The sequence below is a fragment of the Elephas maximus genome, chromosome 3, assembly GCF_024166365.1.
Source record: "Elephas maximus indicus isolate mEleMax1 chromosome 3, mEleMax1 primary haplotype, whole genome shotgun sequence".
NCBI lineage: Eukaryota > Metazoa > Chordata > Mammalia > Proboscidea > Elephantidae > Elephas > Elephas maximus.
The window spans coordinates 87,882,675-87,902,754 of NC_064821.1; the positions used below are offsets into that span (position 1 = coordinate 87,882,675).

The window sequence follows — 20,080 nt, forward strand, 5'->3', positions numbered from 1 at the left end:
ATACTTACACCTTTACCTCCAAAAACCACTGATTTATTTAAAGCCCAAGATGTAACCAGTCTTTAAACAATAAAATGAAGATGATCAATTGTATTCTAAGTAACAAAATAACAATGATAATTAATGTCTATGATTCATTGAGCACCTACTATCTAGAAAACACAGTACAAGAGCTTGATATATGTCATCTTATTTGATTCTCAAATAATCCATGAAATGAAATTATTATGTTCATTTCACAGAGAGGTCAGACAATCATACAGCCACTAAATGGCCAAGGTAAAATTAAAACACAAAACTGATTAAAAAGCCTGTGCTCCTACCAATACTCTACACAACCTCAAAATTTTCTCTACATTTGAAAATTTATTAAGTCCAATATATGTAAAAACAAAGACAGCAGGGAGCATTCAAAATTATACATAATTTTTTTAAAAAAGAAAATATCAAAAGCAATTGATTTATCAGCACAGTACCACGGAAGTGACTATAGAAGGCTCCACACATCTGTTACATGACTAAGAATAAAGGCACCAGCCCACTTTTGCTCTTAGCCTGTCTCCCTATTTTCACTTTTTTTCCATGAGAATTGATTATAAGGGTTCTGTACAAAACACAGAGCCCTGGTGGCACAGTGGTTAAGAGCTTGGCTGCTAACCAAAATGTTGGCAGTTTGAATCCACCAACTGCTCCTTGGAAACCCTATGGGGCAGTCCTACTCTGCCCTATAGGATTGCTATGAGACAGAATCCACTTGACGGCAATGTGTTTGGTTTTTTGATACAAAATACAACATGGTGACTCTTCAGTTAATGAGATCCTTTCATAAATATGGTGGACACCTACGCTTCCTCACTCCACCACCTCCGACCATGGGGTAGTGGCAAGGTTCCCAGGGCCATATTTACAACATGACTCTGCCTCCCTAGCCATAGCCAGAAGTGGAGACCCAACCCAAGATGGACCAATCACAGTTCTTTTCCTGGTAATTGGGAATTGGAATTAAGATAGTCCAGCCTCAGCCTGGCTGCTTTTCTAAACAGAGGCTTAGGCTATATAAAGTCAGGAGCCGTTGGCCATGGCCATTTTCCACTATGTAGCTTGGAAAGCATCAAAAGCCTAAAGATTGGGGTAGACTTGCAAAAAAAAAAAAAAAAAAAGGACAGATACAGAGAGAACTTCTTGACTTCCCTACTGTGCTTTAGTTCCCAATTCCTAAGGCCTAATTATATCCTGGCTTATGGTTCCATGAGATAACCCTGTATCTTTAAACTATTTTTGCTTAAGCTAGTTCCTCTGGAGTCTTCACAGAAGGAAGAATAACCTGAGTTCCCAAAGAATAAAATATTTACGTACCACTATTGCACTTCTGAGAAGCCCTGGTGGTGCAATGATTAAGCTCTCAGCTGCTAGCTGAAAGGTCAGTGGTTCAAATCTACCAGCTGCTCCACAGAAGAAAGATATGGCAGTCCGCGCGTAAAGATTATAGCCTTGGAAATCCTATGAGGAAGTTCTATTCTGTCCTATAGGGTTGCTGTGAGTTAGAATCGACTTGACAGCAATGGGTTTCACTTGGTTTTGGTATAAGCTATTTATGGAGCCCTGGTGGTACAGTGGCTAAGAGCTGGGCTGCAAACCTAAAGACTGGCAATTCGAATTCATCAGCCACTCCTTGGAAAACCTACAGGGTAGCTCTGCTCTGTCCTATAGGGTTGCTATGAGTCAGAATAGACTTGATGGCAACGGATTTTGGATTATAAGCTACTTGGGGGCAGTGGTGGTTCACCTTTCATGGCAGAGACCCAGGTTCAATTCCCATGCCTGGGCAATGTACCTCAAGTGCAACCACTACCCATCTGTCAGCAGAGGCTCCTGTATTGCTGTAATGCTGTAACAGGCTTGAGCAGAGCTTCCAGACTAAGACTAGGAAGAAAGGTCTGGCAGTCTATTTCCAAAAACCCTATGCATCACGATGGTCCAATCTTGTTGTGTATGGGGTTGCCATGCATTGGGGGTCAACTCTAAGGCAGCTAACAACAACAACGAGCTATTTACTAGCAAAGCAGAATTGGAACCAAAAGTAGTGCATTTTTCAAAGTGTGCCCATCATTCATCTGCTCCAAAATTACCTGAGGAGCTTGTTTAAAACCCAGATTTCAGTTCCTGGGTGGCACAAAAGGTTAAGTGCTTGACTACTAACCAAAAGGTTGGCAGTTCGAACCCACCCAGAGGTGTGAAAGGTCACAGCCAAGAAAAGGAAAAAAAATTAACCAATTTAAAACCAAGATTCCTGGGTTCTACCATTGGGATGATTCAGAATCTCTTGGGCAGTGACACCTGGAAATTTTATCAAGCCCCCTCTAATGTTTCTGCGACATTTCTTATGTATACTAAGAGTTGAGGATCCTCTGCAGCAGGGAAAGGGAGTTAATAGCTTTTTTCAAACACAAGGAATTTTGCAAACATTTCCTCATTTAATCTTCAAAACATAACACCAAGGTAGGTGCAATCTCCATTTTACAGAAAAAGAAATGTAGGCTCAGGGTGTTAAGTAACTTGCCTAAGGACACACAAGCTGGTAGAACCAGAATTGGAACCTGGTCCATCCAACACCAAAGCCCCAGCTTCTTCCATTTCATCATTTCTTAGGTTCAGTGTTTTTCCACTATGAGAGCTGTAATGAGTTAAACTAGTCACCTGGGTAGAAAAGAGGACCAGGATTTATATGCAGAGGAAAGCCAGGCTGATTACAATTTGGGAAACACAGAAAAGAAGAAAAAGCAAACTAAACTTTAAGGAAAATAAAATACAAGATATAAAGTTGAAATCAAATACATAAAACATAGTTGCCCGCTAAACTAACTAAATAATTTGATAAGATTGCCATCCACTGACTTTTTCATTTTTTGAAATATATTTCATTTTGAATGAAATACATTGTTAACCTCCACAATGCCCTCAGGGTTGGAGGGGAGGAGTTGGCAGGTCCTAGTTCTCCAAGCCAAAGGGTAAAGACAGAATTGTTCATTGCATCTCAGCAGGTCTGGTTTTACATTCTCAGCTAGGTGGGAGGAAGTAAGGAATTGCTAATTGCAACTAAACTGGTTTGGTAGGAGTCTGTTACAAGTTTCACAACAGCACAATAGGCTGGCAATTTTGATATTTTTATTTTGAAAATATGACTTTGTATTCTGGCTCAGAGCACTTTCCAAGAAGGGGGAAAAGTATTTTAAAAGTTACATGCTAAAATCACATTGATTAGGGTAAGGCTGCACAGCAAACTATTGCAATTGCTGTCAATAATCGGTACACCAGTAAAAAATTAAATTGGTAAAAGTCGTGTGATATATTTATAACAACGACCAAAAAAAAAAGAGTAGCTGCTGAGGCTACCTACATACAGCCAAAAATCTCATGAGATTTGGTTCCTGGGTTTGGAGGTATAGGGTCATGTTTTCATGGGATACCCCAGTTAACTGGACTATAACATGTTTGTGCTTCTGTTCTATCTCCTAGTTCATTGCCTGGTGCCTAGGATCTTAAAAGCTTGCAGGCGGCCATCCAAGGCACACTTGGTCTCTATTCACCTGGAGCAACAGAAGAAGAGAGTAAGGAATAGGAGAAGGAAATGGAATGTGGCTAATTGTCTCCATGAACACCTGCCTCCTTTGCCATGTGACCAGAAGAAATGGATAGTGCCCAGTTACTATTATGGAACATTCTGATCAAGTATTCTGTAGAGGAATCCTGATCAAAGGAATGAAAATGCAAAACAGAATTTCCAATTCTCATGGACTCCAGACTTTCCGGAGCCACAGAAGCTGGCTGAACCCCTGAAACTACTGCCCTGAGATAATCTTTAAACCTTAAACCAAAAATATCCCCTGAAGTCTTCTTAAAACCAAACAATAGGTTAGCTTAACTAGTAAAAAATGTCTGCCTTGAGCATTATGCTGTTTTAAGAACTATATTGGATCAAACTCACAACAGCAACCTGAAAGATTAGATAGAAACCTTACGGGGCAGCAGTTTATGTTAATGGAGGAGGAACAACTCAGAAAAGGAGGGTATTATGGATTGAACTACGTCCTCCAAAAATGAATATCAATTTGGCTAGGCCATGATTCCCAGTATTATGTGATTGTCCTCCATTTTACTTTGTAAAATATGTGTTGTAAATCTTAACCTCTATGATATTAATAAGGCAGGATTAGAGGCAGTTATGTTAATGAGGCAGGACACAATCTACAGGATTAGGTTGTATCTTGAGTCAATCTCTTTTGAGATATAAAAGAAAGAAGCCAGCAGAGAGGAGAGGGACCTCATTACCACCAAGCAAGAAGAGCCAGGAATGGGCACGTCCTTTGGACTGGGGTCCCTGCACTAAGAAGCTTCTAGACCAGGGGAAGAGTGATGACATAGGCCTTCCCTCAGAGCTGACAGAGAGAGAAAGACTTCCCCTGGAGCTGGACCCTGAATTTGGACTTCTAGCCTCCTAAACTATGAGAGAGTAAATTTGTTTGTTAAAGCCATCTACTTATGGTATATGTGTTATAGCAGCACTAGATAACTAAGATAGAGGGCGAGAATGGTTGCGCAATTCAAAGAATGTAATCAATGTCACTGAATCGTACATGTAGAAACTGTTGAATTGGTGTATGTTTTGCTGCATATATTCTCAACAACAACAACAAAAAAACCCCACTGCTCTCAAGTCGATTCTGACTCACACCAAGTATAGGGCACAGCAGAACTGCCCCATAGAGTTTCCAAGGCTATAAATCTTTACTTAAACAGACTGCTACATTTTTCTCCTGCAGAGAGGCTAGTGGGTTCAAACCATTGACCTTCTGATTAGCAGCCGAGCCTGCAACCACTGCGCCAGCAGGGCTCCTTACATTCTCAACAAAAAAAAAATTTAAAGGTTATACGCTTAGAAAAACTCTTGCACAGGAGTATGTAATGGGGGAGAGGGAAAAAGAAACAACCTAATATTTATCTGTAGGAGCAATAGATAAATCGTAGCATGTTCATTAAATAAAATACATGCATTTACAATGAGTGAACTACATCTAGCAATACAGATGTATCTCAACAGTATTGCTGAATGCGGAGAAAAAGCAAGTTGTAGTAGTGGTATGGAGTCCCTGGGTGGTGCAAACAGCTAACGTGCTTGGTGGGTGTTACAAACAGCTAAATGCTTGGCTGCTAACTGAAAGGCTGGTGGTTCAAGTCTACCCAGAGGCACCTATAAAGAGAAGCCTAGCAATCTACTTCTGAAAAATCAACCACTGAAAACCCTATGGAGGAGTTCTAATCTGACACAGATGGAGTCACCATGAGTTGGAATTTACTCAACAGCAACTGGTATTGTGTGTGAATACTGGTATCATTAAAATTTATGTTTTGCTGCACATATTCTCAACAACAAAAAAAAAAAAACACTGTTTTTTTGTTACTAAAAAAAATTGTAGAACTACCTCTAAAAAAAAATCACACAAAATATAATGTATTATACAGCAGCAGTACAGCATAGCGATTAAAGGTATGGCTTCTAGAGCCATACGATCTCAGTTCAAATCCTTGCTCCATAACATAGTTATATAAACTCAGACACATTGTTTAACCTTTGTCTCCATTTCTGTACCTGTAAACTAGAAAGAAAAATAGTACCTACATATGACATTTTATATGCATTAACTCATTTAATTCTTAAAACAACCATAAAAAAAAAAAACAAAAAACAAACTCACTACCGCCTAGTCCATTCCAACTCATAGCCACCCTATAGGACAGAGTAGAACTGCTGTGCCCCATAGGGCTTCCAAGGCTGTAATCTTTACAGAAGCAGACAGCCACATCTTTCTCTCGCTGAGGGGCTAGTGGGTTCAAACCTGACTTTTTCTCTAGCAGCCACTGCGCCACTAGGGTTATTGATTAAATGAGTTAGTAGATATAAAGCACTTAGAACAGGGCCTGGCAAACAGTAAGCAGTCAACTCATGTTAGTTATTATAATTATTATTTAATTATTATATTATTTAAAGGTACGTATTTATAGTAAATGTCTGAACGTATGAACCAGAAAGACAGACACTAAATTCATGATAGCAATTGTCTCTTTGTAAAAAAGAAATGAGACAATGAAGGGGAACAAAGAAACTATAGCAATAGTGTTCTCTTTTATTAAAAAAATTAATCTGTAGCAAATAACAAAAATGATATATTTGCTAATGTTGTTATTTTATTAATACTTGTTAATTCTGGAAGGTAGTTATTATATTGCACTACTTATATTTCTATAAATTTTTTCCCAATTAAAAAAAAATCTATTGCCAAAACAACAGCTATGCAGTATGCCTCAGCCCAAGAAAAATGAAAGCAATCTGGCAAACAAATAGCATCCTAATGTGCAAGGCAAGTCTCTAGATTCCCAAACATTCATCCTGCAACCATTCCACTATAGTTTTCAGTCCAAACAATACATATATCCTATGCTAAAATGTCAAACGCATTGAAGGAATTTTTGGGAAGCCTAAATTATTCAAAGCCACAAACATAAAATAAAAAGAGCTTATAAAAAACACTGGTACTTATTCCTAGAATCCCTATTACATGCTAAAACCCCAAAGTCACTGCCGTCAAGTCGACTCCAACTCATAGTGACCCTACAGGACAGAGCATAACCGCCCCATAGGGTTTCCAAGGAACACCTGGTGGACTCGAACTGCCAGCCTTTTGGTTAGCAGCCAAACTCTTAACCACTACACCACCCAGGTTTCCATTACATGCTAAAGTAATTCCAAATACTAGACAGCTGAAATCAGTGGGAAAAAGTGCAATCCCCTTTATGAGAGTAAGAGCTTCATTAAACCCCCTTTGAAGAAGTGCAGAGCAAGGGAAAACTTTCAAACCTTGCCTTCTGCTCCCTTAGCCAGCATTTTTAATGATCACATTTTAAGCCAAATTATAAATGGCTGTCAATTTAATCTGACATGTTTAAATTAGCCATATAAAGTTGCAAAGGTATGTCTGAAAAGACACCCTAGGTTTTTGTTTTGTTTTGTTAATCTGAAACCAATTCATTTGTACAAACAATTTATCAAAAAATACATTATTTAAAATATATGATGTTCTCAGCCTCTGGATTACCTCTTTTCATCTTATTCATGGATTATTACCTTTTGATACTAATAGTGTCCCTTAACATAAACATTTTTTTTTTGGAACAGAGACAATTACAGTTACCCTCACATTTAGTAGAAAGATATAATGATTTACAAAATTGTAGGCCTATATCTAAAGAGACTGCTTGATTCGAGACTACACTTTGTTGATAATGAGAAGAATTATAAGCTTGTAAAAACTTGGAATTCTTAAATGAAAAGTCTGCTCCACTAAAAATATTTCAGCCAGAGCTTCAGTGGCTCTCAACTAAAACAGGTGCAGTCGAGTGTATTCCAACTCGTGGCGACTCCAAGTGTGTCAGAGCAGAACTGTGCTCCACAGCGTTTTAAATGGCTGATTTTTCGGAAGAGGACTCGAACTTCCAACCTTTTGGTTAGCAGCTGAGGACATTAACCATTTGCACCACCCAGGGACTCCAGGTCTCAACTAAGGGCATGTGAAAATTTCGTGGCGGGGGGTGTTGTCAGGAGGAAAGTGTTGTCACAATGGTGAGGATGTAGGGGTGTAGGCACTACTGGCATTTTAGTGGGCAGGGGCCAGGGAAGCTAAATGGCCTACAATGCTCAGAACAGTACTGCACAACAAAGAATTGTTCCACCCTAAATACTTCTTTTCTTTTTTTTAAATACCAATAGTGCCCCCGTTGAGAAAAAGTGTGTTAGAAAAGCTTAATCACACTTGTTCTTAAACTAGGAAATAGCTATTAGTAATCTTTCAAAAATGTCAAAATTATGAGGCTTACAAGGAGACACGTTTTCGGTAACTGTGCTCTCAACTTCAGTATTTACCAACTCGAAAGCTCAAACTATTTTTCTTTCTCTTCTACATCCAAAAAAAAAACCCCAACCAAACCTATTGCCATGGAGTCAATTCCAACTCATAGCGACCCCGTGTGTTACAGAGTAGAACTGCACCATAGGGTTTTCTTGTCTGTAGTCTTTACAGAAGCAGATCGCCAGGCCTTTCTTCTGCACGAACACTGGGTGAGTTTGAATTGTCAACCTTTAGGTTAGTATCAGAATGCAAACCATTTGCCCCGTCCAGGGACCCTTCTCATCTACACAGACTTTGTTTACTCAAAGGTTAATTTTCACTTATATTGGGATTGATTTATTTTTCACAAAAAGGTAAGTTTTTAAATTAAAAGTTCTGATTGGTAACATTGGAAAATTTGAAAAGTTACCAATAAAAAGTTAGTGAACTAAACAGCCTATATACAAAAAAAAAAAATTAAACCTGTTGCTGTCAAATCGATTCCAAGTCATGGAGATCCCATGTGTGTCAGAGCAGAACTGTGCTCCACAGGATTTTCAATGGCTGTAATCTTACTGAAGTAGATCACCAGGCCTTTCTTTCACTGCATGGCTAGATGGATATGAACAGCCAACCTTTCAATTAGTCCACTGCAAACCATTCCACCACACAGGGGCCTTAAATATCCTATGCTAGTGATGTTAGTCGCTGTCAAGTCAATTTTGACTCATGGCAAGACCATCTGTACAGAGTAGAACTGCTCCATAGGGTTTTCAAGGCTGTGACCTTTCAGAAGCAGATTGCCAGGCTTGTCTTCCAAGGCACCTCTGGGTAGATTCGAGCCATCAACTTTTTGGCTAGCAGTTGTGCGCTTAACTGTTTGTGCCACCTAGGGGCTAAATATGCTCATTGTTATATATTTTATCTTTCCAAAGTAGGAATTCCACAAATAATTTTCCAGAGAATCAAGGAAATTTTTTTAGAACTCCTACTCAGACCATACACGTCTGAAATGCTTCTGCAGCCACCATTTACTATGGACCACGTATCCTACCAATTGTTTTACATATGTTATCTCTTATCTTTATGACAACTCTGCAAGGTAGGTATTATCAGCTCCAATTTAAAGAGGAAGACTCTGAAATATTAAATGACTTGCCCAACTCATACAACTAGTGATAGACTCGGAATTCAAATCCAGTAGTTCCAAATCCAAACACTTCCTCCTATGACACTGTGTGTCCTCCTCCAGAAACACAGCTAAATTTCTGTGGAAAATGATTTGCCTATTAGCTAAATAGAAAGCTACTACTATTCTCCATTCTCCCCCAACAGTGGAGACTAAAGAACATACAGATGATGGTTCCACTAGCTTCTAGAGCAAAAGCCTTCAGTCATTCAACCATACGCTACAGACATAAAAATTAGCATTAATTTAAACAGACTTTCCAAAGAACAGATGTGCCAGTGTGACAGGGAAGATACACCAACTCCCAGTCATACTTTCTTTTGCATTCCAAGTACATTATTTGGAAACCCTGGTGGCGTAGTGGTTAAGTGCTATGGCTGCTAACCAAGAGGTCGGCTGTTCGAATCCGCCAGGCTCTCCTTGGAAACTCTACGCGGCAGTTCTACTCTGTCCTATAAGGTCGCTATGAGTTGGAATCAACTCAAGGGCAGTGGGTTTTGTTTTGGTATCTCCTTCACTTCACAGAAACAAAGTGTATGCAATAAAATCTTGCAATGCACAGAACAGCCATAAGTCAACAGGCGGCATGATATGGCCAAATGACAGTGTCTTAGTCATCTAGTGCTGCCATAACAGAAATACCACAAGTGGATGGCTTTAAGAAAGAGAAATTTATTTCCTCACAGTAAAGCAGGCTAAAAGTCCGAATTCAAGGTGTCAGCTCCAAGGGAAGGTTTTCTCTCTCTGTCGGCTCTGGAAGAGGGTCCTTGTCCTCAATCTTCCCATGGTCAAGGAGCTTCTGAGGCACAGGGACCCCAGGTCCAAAGGACACACTCTGCTCCCACTGCTGCTTCCTTGGTGGTATGAGGTCCTCAACTCTCTGCTTGATTCCCTTTCCTTTTATCTCTCGAGAAATAAAAGGTGGTGCAAGCCACACCCCAGGGAAACTCCCTTTACCTTGGATCAGGGAGGTGACCTGAGTAAAAGTGGTGTTACAATCCCACCCTAATCCTCTCAACATAAAATTACAATCACAAAACAGAGAACCACCACATAATACTGGGAATCATGGCCTAACCAAATTGATACACACATTTTGGGGGAGACATAATTCAATCCATGACAGTCAGCAACCAAAATTCTTCAATATCCATCCAAATATGGATTCATGTGTATAAAAAGTTGGTAATGAAATCCCACAAAGTGAGTAAAAAGGATTTCTGAGATGCAGTGAACTTTTACACCTAGGTACAGTAAAACCTGTAAGAGCCAGAACCTGTATAAGATGGAACTTGTCAGGGAAGGAAAACTCAAATATTTTCCATAAAATGAGCAATAGAAAAGTGGTAAGACTGCACCCTGTCAAAGGCAGAAAGCTTGCAAGACCCAGAAAAACAAGGCAGTCCCATGGAGTTTCGGCTCTCACAGCTTTCACTGTATAAAGAGTAGAAAAATAATGCAAACATATATACCAATGCCACCATATTTTCTTTCTATAGCATAAAAAGTTCGTAACTAAGCCAAAATAAAACAAGAATTCATTACAGGGTGATACGCAGCCCAGAAAACTGGCCATGTTCCAGAATAGGAATACTGACAAGCACATCAGCTGTGTATCAAGACCAACCACATGGCAAATCTACATGACAGGTCAGCTCGGCTGTTATCCTTTCAGTGGACCAACATAGCAAATACAGACACATTTCAGGATGACTGCCTAATTAAAAACAAAAGCAATACTGCTGAGCTTGCCACCCTGCTGTTAAATAATGAGTTGCAGTTTCCTTTCAAACCAAAGGCAATCTAGCATAAAAGCTGGCATCCCTTATTTAATTAGCCAGGCACATACACAATAACATATACTAGTACCAGGCAGAGCAAAAGCCAGTTCTTACAAGTGTATTATGCTCTTTTGGATAAGCATCACATTTGCTGTATAACCACAATCCATCAGGCCCCCTAGACCATGACATAAAACAGAAACTTAGACTGAAAGTTGTAAAGGCAATCAGAGGCTAACAAACACATAAATACAATAGAAATCAAGAAAGATGAAGAAAAATGTCCAAAAACCAAAAACCCACTGCTGTCGAGTTGATTCCAACTCATAGTGACCCCATAGGACAGAGCAGAACTGCCCCATAGAGTTTCCCAGGAGCACCTCGTGGATTTGAACTGCTGACCTTTTGGTTAGCAGCCATAGCACTTAACCACTATGCCACCGGGGTGTCCGGAGGCTATGACTAGTCCAATCTTTTGGCCAATTCAGGAATGCCCTCTATTAATTCAGATGTTAACTGGGTTCCCACTCAGTGTGAAGCATTATGATACATGTTATAAGTTAATATTTAGTGAACACTTACAATATTCTAGACAATTTTCTAAGTGCTCTATATTTTATACTCCTACCAGCCCTATAAAACAGATACTATTATTATTCCCATTTTACAAATGAGGAAATAGAGCTATGATGGAATTAGTCAACTTGCCTAAGCTCTCACAGCTAAGAAATGGTAGAGTCAGAAGTAGTAGAGTCAGAATTCAAACCCAGAGCCTGTATTCTTTAACACTATACTAATACCGTCTCTCTGGTAAGAAAAAAATCAGAGAATATACAAAACAAAATAAAACATGACCCCATTCCTCCAGGAGCTGAGTCTCCTGGGAAGACACATGTAAATCAATGAGCACAATAGATGAGAAGTAAAAACCCAGTTGCTATCAAGTTGATTTTGCCTTTTGGCAACCCCACGTGTGTAAGAGTAGAATTGTGCTCCACAGGGTTTTCAATGGCTGATTTTTCAGAAATAGACCAACAGGCCTTTCTTCCAAGGCACCTCTGGGTGGACTCAAACTTCCAACCTTTCAGTTAGCAAGTAAGCATGTTAACTGTCTACACTACCCAAGGACTCCAGATTAGAAGCAAGGAGGGTTTAACTAAGGCTAGGGCAGTGAGGACAGAGAAGTGAGAAAGAGATTTAAAAAGGTGGTAAAATGGAAGTAGGAAGCAGAACAGGCACCTAGGCTAACTCCAAGTTTAACTAGAATCCTTCCCATGTTTCCGGTTTGGGTGATGGGGGGAATGAGTGAGGAGCTGTAAATTCTGTTCTGATTTTACTGAGTTTGAGATGCTTAAATACCAGGTGATGATCTCCAAGAGGCAGCGTTACCAGGTTGGAGCTTAAGAGAGGACTAGACTGGAGAATCAGATTTTAGGGTCACCAGCAGTTCTTAAGAGTTTCCCAAAGTAAATAATATGAGTAACAGATAGTATTTACTACTATGTGCCAACGTCCAAGCTTCTTCAATACATACTTAGGTGAGGGTAGATGAGAAGCCAAAGGAACATCAATACACACAGGACAAAAAAAAAAAAGGAAGAATCTACAATGAGACTGAAAAGGAACAAAAGAGTTAAAAATAATACCAAGAAAAAGTATATCCAAAAACCAAAGGTGGAAATAGCAACCATATAAATACAATAGAATTCATGTAAGATGAAGAAAAATGTCCAGTGGGCCGAATACTACAGAGGCCACAGTCAGTTCAGCCTACTGAAATAACACCAGGAACAAAGAGCTTACTACTTCCCCCAAGCACCCTGTTCTGTCTTTGAAAAGTTGATTGTTACAATGTTTTTGCTTTGAAAATGCAGGAAAAATACAGGCTTTGGATTATACAGTGCTATGTTCAAATTCTGATTCTGAAGGAGACTTAAAAGACACAACTAAATGCAGTGATGATATTTCTGATTGGAACAAACCAGCTATAAAAGACAACTGAGGCAATTTTAATAAGGAGTAGTATTAGATGATAGCAGAAATTATTAATTTTGTTAAGCATAATAATATTAAGATTTTGTAATACTTTTGGAGAGGTACACAGAAATAGGGGTGAACTATTATGTTTGCATTTACATTAAAAGATATCAGATAAAAATAGATGTAGCATATTTTATAAGATGTTAATAATTGTTGAATCTGGGATTTGGGTAGATGGGTGTTCATTATATTTCTCATAATAAAAACAAACAAAAGATGATAAACTTTTTGTCAAGGAAAAAAACTAATAATTCAGCAAATGTATACAGCATGTTGATATGTTATTGTTAGCTGCCTTCAAGTCCGCCCCCAATCATGGCAACCCCATGTGTGACAGAGTAGAACTGCTTCATATCTTGGCTGTACTCTTTAAGGAAGCAGACTGACAAGACTTTTCTTCTGCAGAGCCCCTGGGTAGGTTCAAACTGCCAACCTTTAAGTTAGCAGCCGACTGCAAAACAATTTGTGCCACCCAGGCTCCTCTGACTAAAGCAGAGAGATCCCAAAAAAAACACCAACACTAGAAATAAAAGGAAAAAAAAAAAAAACCAACTGTGTGAATGAATACTTGTTGCTTGAAATAAAATATCTAGTGAAGCAGCACATACATATTCAAAAAATACTGTATCTCGAAACAGCTTAGGTGGAAGAACAGATGATATATCATGAGAACCGAACTACCCAGTGAACTGTACTAGACAATTCAAAACGGATCAAGTGATTGCAAAGATACTGAGATTGAAAAAGGAAGGTGAAAACATTGACTACAATGTATTTCATGAAATAATTGTAGGGAAAGACCAATATTTCTAATATGTTACATAATATTTAAAATGTACAAGTGTAATTGAAATAAGTTCAACAGGACAAGCTTTAAAATTCTGACTCCCATTTAGTAGCTGAATGACCTTGGCATGTTACTTCTCTGAGCTGTTATCTATAAAATAAATATTAACTATATCTTATTGAGTTGTCCTAAGAATTAAACGAGAACACACTAAGGGACTAAAGCATAAAAATAAATATATAAAGAACTAGGCAGAATGCCTGACATACAGTAAGAATTTAATAAATACAAATTCCTTTTCTGCTCCCCCTACGACCCTTAATCCTAATTCTGACTGCTGCAAATACGTATACAAAGAATTAAGTCTGTATTTTTTCTCATGATAGCTTTTCAGTTACCAAGTCTTGCCCAGGGCAAACATGCCCAATTCCTTCAAGTTTCCCGTGGAATCTGGGGTGAAGATCACCCTGGTCACCTTCTTTCAGGTTCAGCCTTTATTGCCCTCCAATCTGTCAAAGTACTTCCAAAACAGGATAGCAAAAAAATGAACACATATTACGCATAGGATCTAACTAGGACAAAACTCAGTGGGACTATTATTTTCCATAATCCGGACATAAAGAGGAAACCCTGGTGGCATAGTGGTTAAGGGCTATAGCTGCTAACCAAAAGGTCAGCAGTTCAAATCCACCAGGCGCTCCTTGGAAATCCTGTGGGGCAGTTCTACTCTGTGCTATAGGGTTGCTATGAGTCGGAATCGACTCAATGGCAACGGGTTTGGGTTTGGTTTGGACATAAAGCACACAGTTTCTGATCTTCTAAGTACACTAAAAAAAGTAAGGACACTATATACACCCACAACATGAAACTTGACACAAGATAAACTCACAATGGACCCCATTCAAATAAGCTGAAATACTAAAATACTAGGAGGCCTGGTGGTGCAATGGTTAAGTGCTCAACTACTAACCAAAAGGTCTGTGGTTAGAACCCACTCAGTGGCTCCATAGTAAAAAAAGACCTGACAATCTGCTCCCATAAAAATTACAGCCTAGGAAACCCTATTGGGCAGTTCTCCTCTGTCATGTAGCGTCTCTAGGAGTTGGAATCAATTTAACGGCACTTAACAGGAGTGAATGAATTTCCAGAATCAGTATTTCTTTTGGCAAATATTCCTATTTGATTTTGTAAAACCTTGAGATGACTACTTAGGGCAGACAGGCATTTCACGTTCTTCTGGTGAGGTGAGTTAGAAGGCTGTTTCAGAGATGGTGGGAAAGAAATCAAGCAGGAAGAAGTTAGGTTCCTGAGGTTAAAGCAGGCTGTTGTATAGTCAAAGGAGCAATGTGATAAAAGGGAAAACAAAATAACATGAGGATTATCTAAAGTTCACCAAAAATATTTTTACTCAACCTTGTTTTCTTTCTCAAATGAATGAATATTTTTCAGCCATTAAAAATGAGTTATTATAGGTAGTGCAGTAGTTAAGAGCTCAGTTGCTAACCAAAAGGTCAGCAGTTCGAATCCACCAGCCGCTCCTTGGTCTGTTCTACTCTATCCTATAGGGTCCCTATGAGTCAAAATCGACTCGACAGCAGGTTGTAAGCATAAGTGTACAAGAATATTAACTTACACACTGTTGGTAATAGAGAAAAACTGGAGGCAACCCAAATGTCCGTCAATAGGGATAGCTTTAAAAAATAACATCCATATAACTTAATATTTGTCATTAAAAGATGTCCGAAATTTACTGTTAAGTGACAGTAACAAGTTGAAAATTAGAATGTGCAGTGTAATCTTCTTTTTGTTTTAATATAATAATAATAAACATTAGTACTAGCCTAGAAAACAATTTAGAGGAATACATATACTAAACTTTCATCTCAGTGGTGGAGGTAATTACAACTTTTTTTTAAATGTAATATATCCTCAGAAGGTTTTTTTTTCCTACAATGATCGTGCATTACTTTTGATTAAAAATTGAAGAAAAAGGTTACAACAACTAAAAACCATCTCTTCACTCATCCTCATAATAGTAACTTAAGACTGTACAGCTACGTGAGATAAAATTTATAATATTAAATGGGAGAGAAGGGAAGCGAATGTAAAAATTAAATAATTATTATAACTATTATGCACTGGAAATTATGTACTGGGGAAAAAAGGATTTACACAAAGGTGATCATGCTTATTTTGGAGTAGAGGGATTATTACTAATTCTTCACTTCCATTTTATAACATTCTTGTAATATTATATTGCATCTATAATTATAAAACACAGTAACAACTTATTGCCGTAATAAATATAGCACAGTACGCATAATTTCACAATCAATGTATAATGATCCTGAGTCTTTTAAAACATTGAATTACGAACCTATAGAAATCCAAATGCAAAAGATGTAGGCATTAAGCTTAGGTAGTTCATATTAACTGCAGAGTATTACCTAATATTTCTTTAAAGAGATTTCTGATAGAGGTTTGCTTCCTTGAAATATTTTCTTTCTGTTAAAAGTTCTGGAAAAAACATTTCAGTTCTGGTTAAAGATGTATTCTATAATACAATTATGGAGCTTTAAAAGGGCTTTTAATGTGATTTCCCTAAACCTGTGGAGCCTCAACAAGACCAGACTTAACCATACATGCTAGCAAAGTTATCTGGTCTTGAAAGTCCAAAGGAGACCACACAGAACTTTTATTATAAAAGATGTTTTCATATAATGCCTATTTTCATAGGTCTTTGCTATATATTTATCTCTTTTCAAATAAGGAGTCATTTTTCAGTCCAAAATTTCACCTCTTTTAACATATAATCTTCTTTGATAGTATTTCTACTATTTCATAGGCATAAAAGATTTCAACAGCATTTCAGACTAACCAGAAGGAAGCAAACTGCAACTAGTAACAGTTCACATAACACACACAACAGTTATAAATCTTCAGTGACATTCTGTTGCTAATAAAATTCCTTAGCCTGGTATTCAAAGTCTTTGCTCCACTAAAACTGGCATAATCATTATCCCCCAGACTTAGCCCACCTTCTGGGTGTAGCCTTCCCTTACTATCTCAGTTTACATGATGTTCACCTCATTCTAGCTTTTGTAGTACTTGCTGACTTACACCAGGAGCCCTGGTGGCGCAGTGGTTAAGTGCTTGGCTGCTAAATGAAAGGTCAGCTGTTTAAACCCACCAGCTGCTCTGTGCGAGAACGATGTAGCAGTCTGCGTACATAAAGATTTACAGCCTACTATTTTTTTTTTATTTTAGGTGAAGGACAAGACAACACACAACACAGTGGAGGTCAGCACAATTGGACTAAACCAAAAGCTAAGAAGTTTCCTGAGTACAGCCAAACACTTCGAAGGCCAGAGTAGCAGGACAGGAGCCTGGGGACCATGGTTTCAGAGGACATCTAGGTCAACTGGCATAATAAAATGTATTAAGAAAACATTCTGCATTCCACTTTGGTGAGTGGCATCTGGGGCCTTCAACACTAGCAAGCAGCCATCTAAGATGCATCAATTGGTCTCAACCCACCTGGAGCAAAGAAAAATGAAGAAAACGAAAGGCATAAGGTAAATATGAGCCCAAGAGACAGAAAGGGCCACATAAACCAGAGACTACATCAGCCTGAGACCGGAAGAACTAGATGGTACCTGGCTACCACCAATAACTACCCTGACAGGGAACACAACAGGGAACCCCCGAGGGAGCAGGAGAGTAGTAGGATGCAGACTTCAAATAATCTTGTAAAAAGACCAGACTTAATGGCCTGTCTGAGACTGAAAGGACCCCAGAGGTCATGGCCCCCGGACCCTCTGTTAGTCCAAGACCAGAACCATTCCCGAACCCAATTCTTCAGACAGGGATTGGACTAGACTATTAAGACAGAAAATGGTACTGGTGAGGAGTGAGCTTCTTGGCTCAAGTAGACACATGAGACTATGTGGGCTGCTCCTGTCTGGAGATGAGATGAGAAGCCAGAGTGGGACAGGAGCTGGTTGAATGGACACAGGGAATACAGGGTGGAGAGGAGTGTGCTGTCACATTAGGGAGAGAGCAGCCAGGGCTACACAGCAAGGTGTGGAAGTTTTTGTATGAGAGACTGGCTTGAATTAACTGTAAACTTTTACTTAAAACACAATAATTAAAAAAAAAAAAAAAGATTTACAGCCAAGAAAACCCTATAGGGCAATTCTACCTTCGTCAGCAGTGGGTTTGATTTTGGGTACTAACTATAGGTAGTCCCTGACTTACACTGTATTAGAGTTATGAACTGCACTTGTCTGGTTTTTTTGTATATCTTATCCTAGTAATATGTACTACATACAATGTTAAAATATATCTAAGTTTATACGTAATGTTTCCAACCACGAAAGACAAATAAAGACTGGATTTATAAAGATCCTGAAAATAAAAGGCAATAATAATAATAATAATAAAAACTTATGTCAGAACTGACTCACGATGGAGTTGTCCGAATGGGACCCCATCGTAAGTCTGGGACTACCTGTGCTACTTTCTTGGTACTCAACTACTACTGCCTTATCTTCCTATCTGCCCTCTCACATCTCTTTTAATCCATTCTCCAGGCTGAGTAAACTTTCAAGTTTGTATGACAATACAAAGACTCTTCCTCATTTAGCCCCACCCATATCTCCAGCCTCATCTATCTCTATTCCTCTACCCATAGACAATCTACTCCAAATATAAAGAACTACCTGTACAGCCCTGCTCACACTTCAGTGCCTGTGCATATAACATTCTTTCTGTCTAGTGGATTCTTCCCGACTTCCTCCACATGGCTCTCGAAGTAATCATTTCAGGTGGGAAGTGTTCTATGAACCCTCAATCTCCTTTTTCTATGCTTCAATAATGCCTTGCACAAATCTCTATTACCACAGTTATCATATAGTATTTTCACTGCTGCTTATCTGTCTCTTTCACTGGACTATGAGCTCCATGAGGGCTTGGACTCTAACTTACCTCCAAATTAATTATGGCAAACATATTTTAATAGTAGGCTATGAATCAAAGTTTACACAGGAGGAAAAAAAAAAGAAGATAAGTTTTTGTTGTTAGGTGCCATTGAGTCAGTTCTGACTCACAATGACCCTATGTATAAGAGAATGAAACGCTATTCAGTCCTGCACTATCCTCACAATCATTTTGCTATGTTTGAGCTCACTGTTGCAGCCACTGTGTCAATCCATCTCGTTGAGGGTCTTCTTCCTTTTCATGACCCTTTACTTTACCAACCATGATGGCCTTCTTCATGATAACATGTTATCTCCTGATAACATGTCCAAAGTACATGAGATGAAGTCTAACCATTCTCACTCCTAAGGAGCATTCTGGCTGTACTTCTTCCCAGGCAGATTTGTTTGTTTTCCTGGCAGTCCACAGTATTCTTCGTCAAGGCTGTAATTAAAAGCATCAATACCTCTTCGGTCTTCCTTATTCATTGTCCAGCTTTCACATGCATACGAGATGACTGAAAATACCATGGCTTAGGTCAGGTGCACCTTAGTCCTCAAGGTGACATCTTTGCTTTTTAACACTCCAAAGAGGTGTTTTGCAGCAGATTTGCCCAATGCAATATGTCGTTTGATTTCCTGACTGCTGCTTCCACAGGCATTGATTTTGGATCCAGGTAAAATGAAATCCTTGACAACTTCAATCTTTTCTCCATTTGTCATGTTGTTGCTTACTGGTCCAGTTCTGAGAATGTTTGTTTTCTTTATGTTAAGGTATAATCCATACTGAAGGGCACAGTCTTTGATCTTCATCATTAAATGTTTGAAGTCCTCTTTACTTTCAGCAAGCAAGGTTGTGTTATCTCCATACCTCAGGTTGTTAATGAGTCTTCCCCCAATCCTAATGCCACGACCTTCTTCATATATAGTCCAGCTTCCCAGAATATCTGCTCAGCACACAGACTGAATAAGTATGGTGAAAAGATACAATTCTGACACAACTCCTTCCTGATTTTAAACCATGCACCTGCCTATTGGTCTATATATCAGTACAAATAATGTCCAAATTTGCAAACCGTAGCTAATTTGTGAGGAAAACAATTTTTGAAAACTTACAGTCAGATTCTAATTATACATAACACAAGGAACAATGAGACTAAATTATGCAAAAATATTTCATGATTTCTACAGTACCTAGTTCTGGATAAGATCCCATGCAAATTGTCTAAGGAAAATACTGACCACAAGATCAGTACCATACTAGCTTTCCACATTGCTGAAAGAAAATTATGTCATTCTATTCTGTTTAATGCAGGGAAAAAAATGATAGCCTCTATAAACTGTTCAGAAAACAATTTAATACATAA

At 38.7% G+C, this 20,080-nt stretch overlaps 1 protein-coding gene across 1 annotated transcript in view; it reads right to left on the reverse strand.

Annotated features, from left to right (window-relative positions):
- TESK2 (testis associated actin remodelling kinase 2) overlaps positions 1-20,080 on the reverse strand; it is a 161,469-nt gene that overhangs the window by 135,816 nt on the left and 5,573 nt on the right. The gene's annotated exons all lie outside the window — the stretch shown is intronic.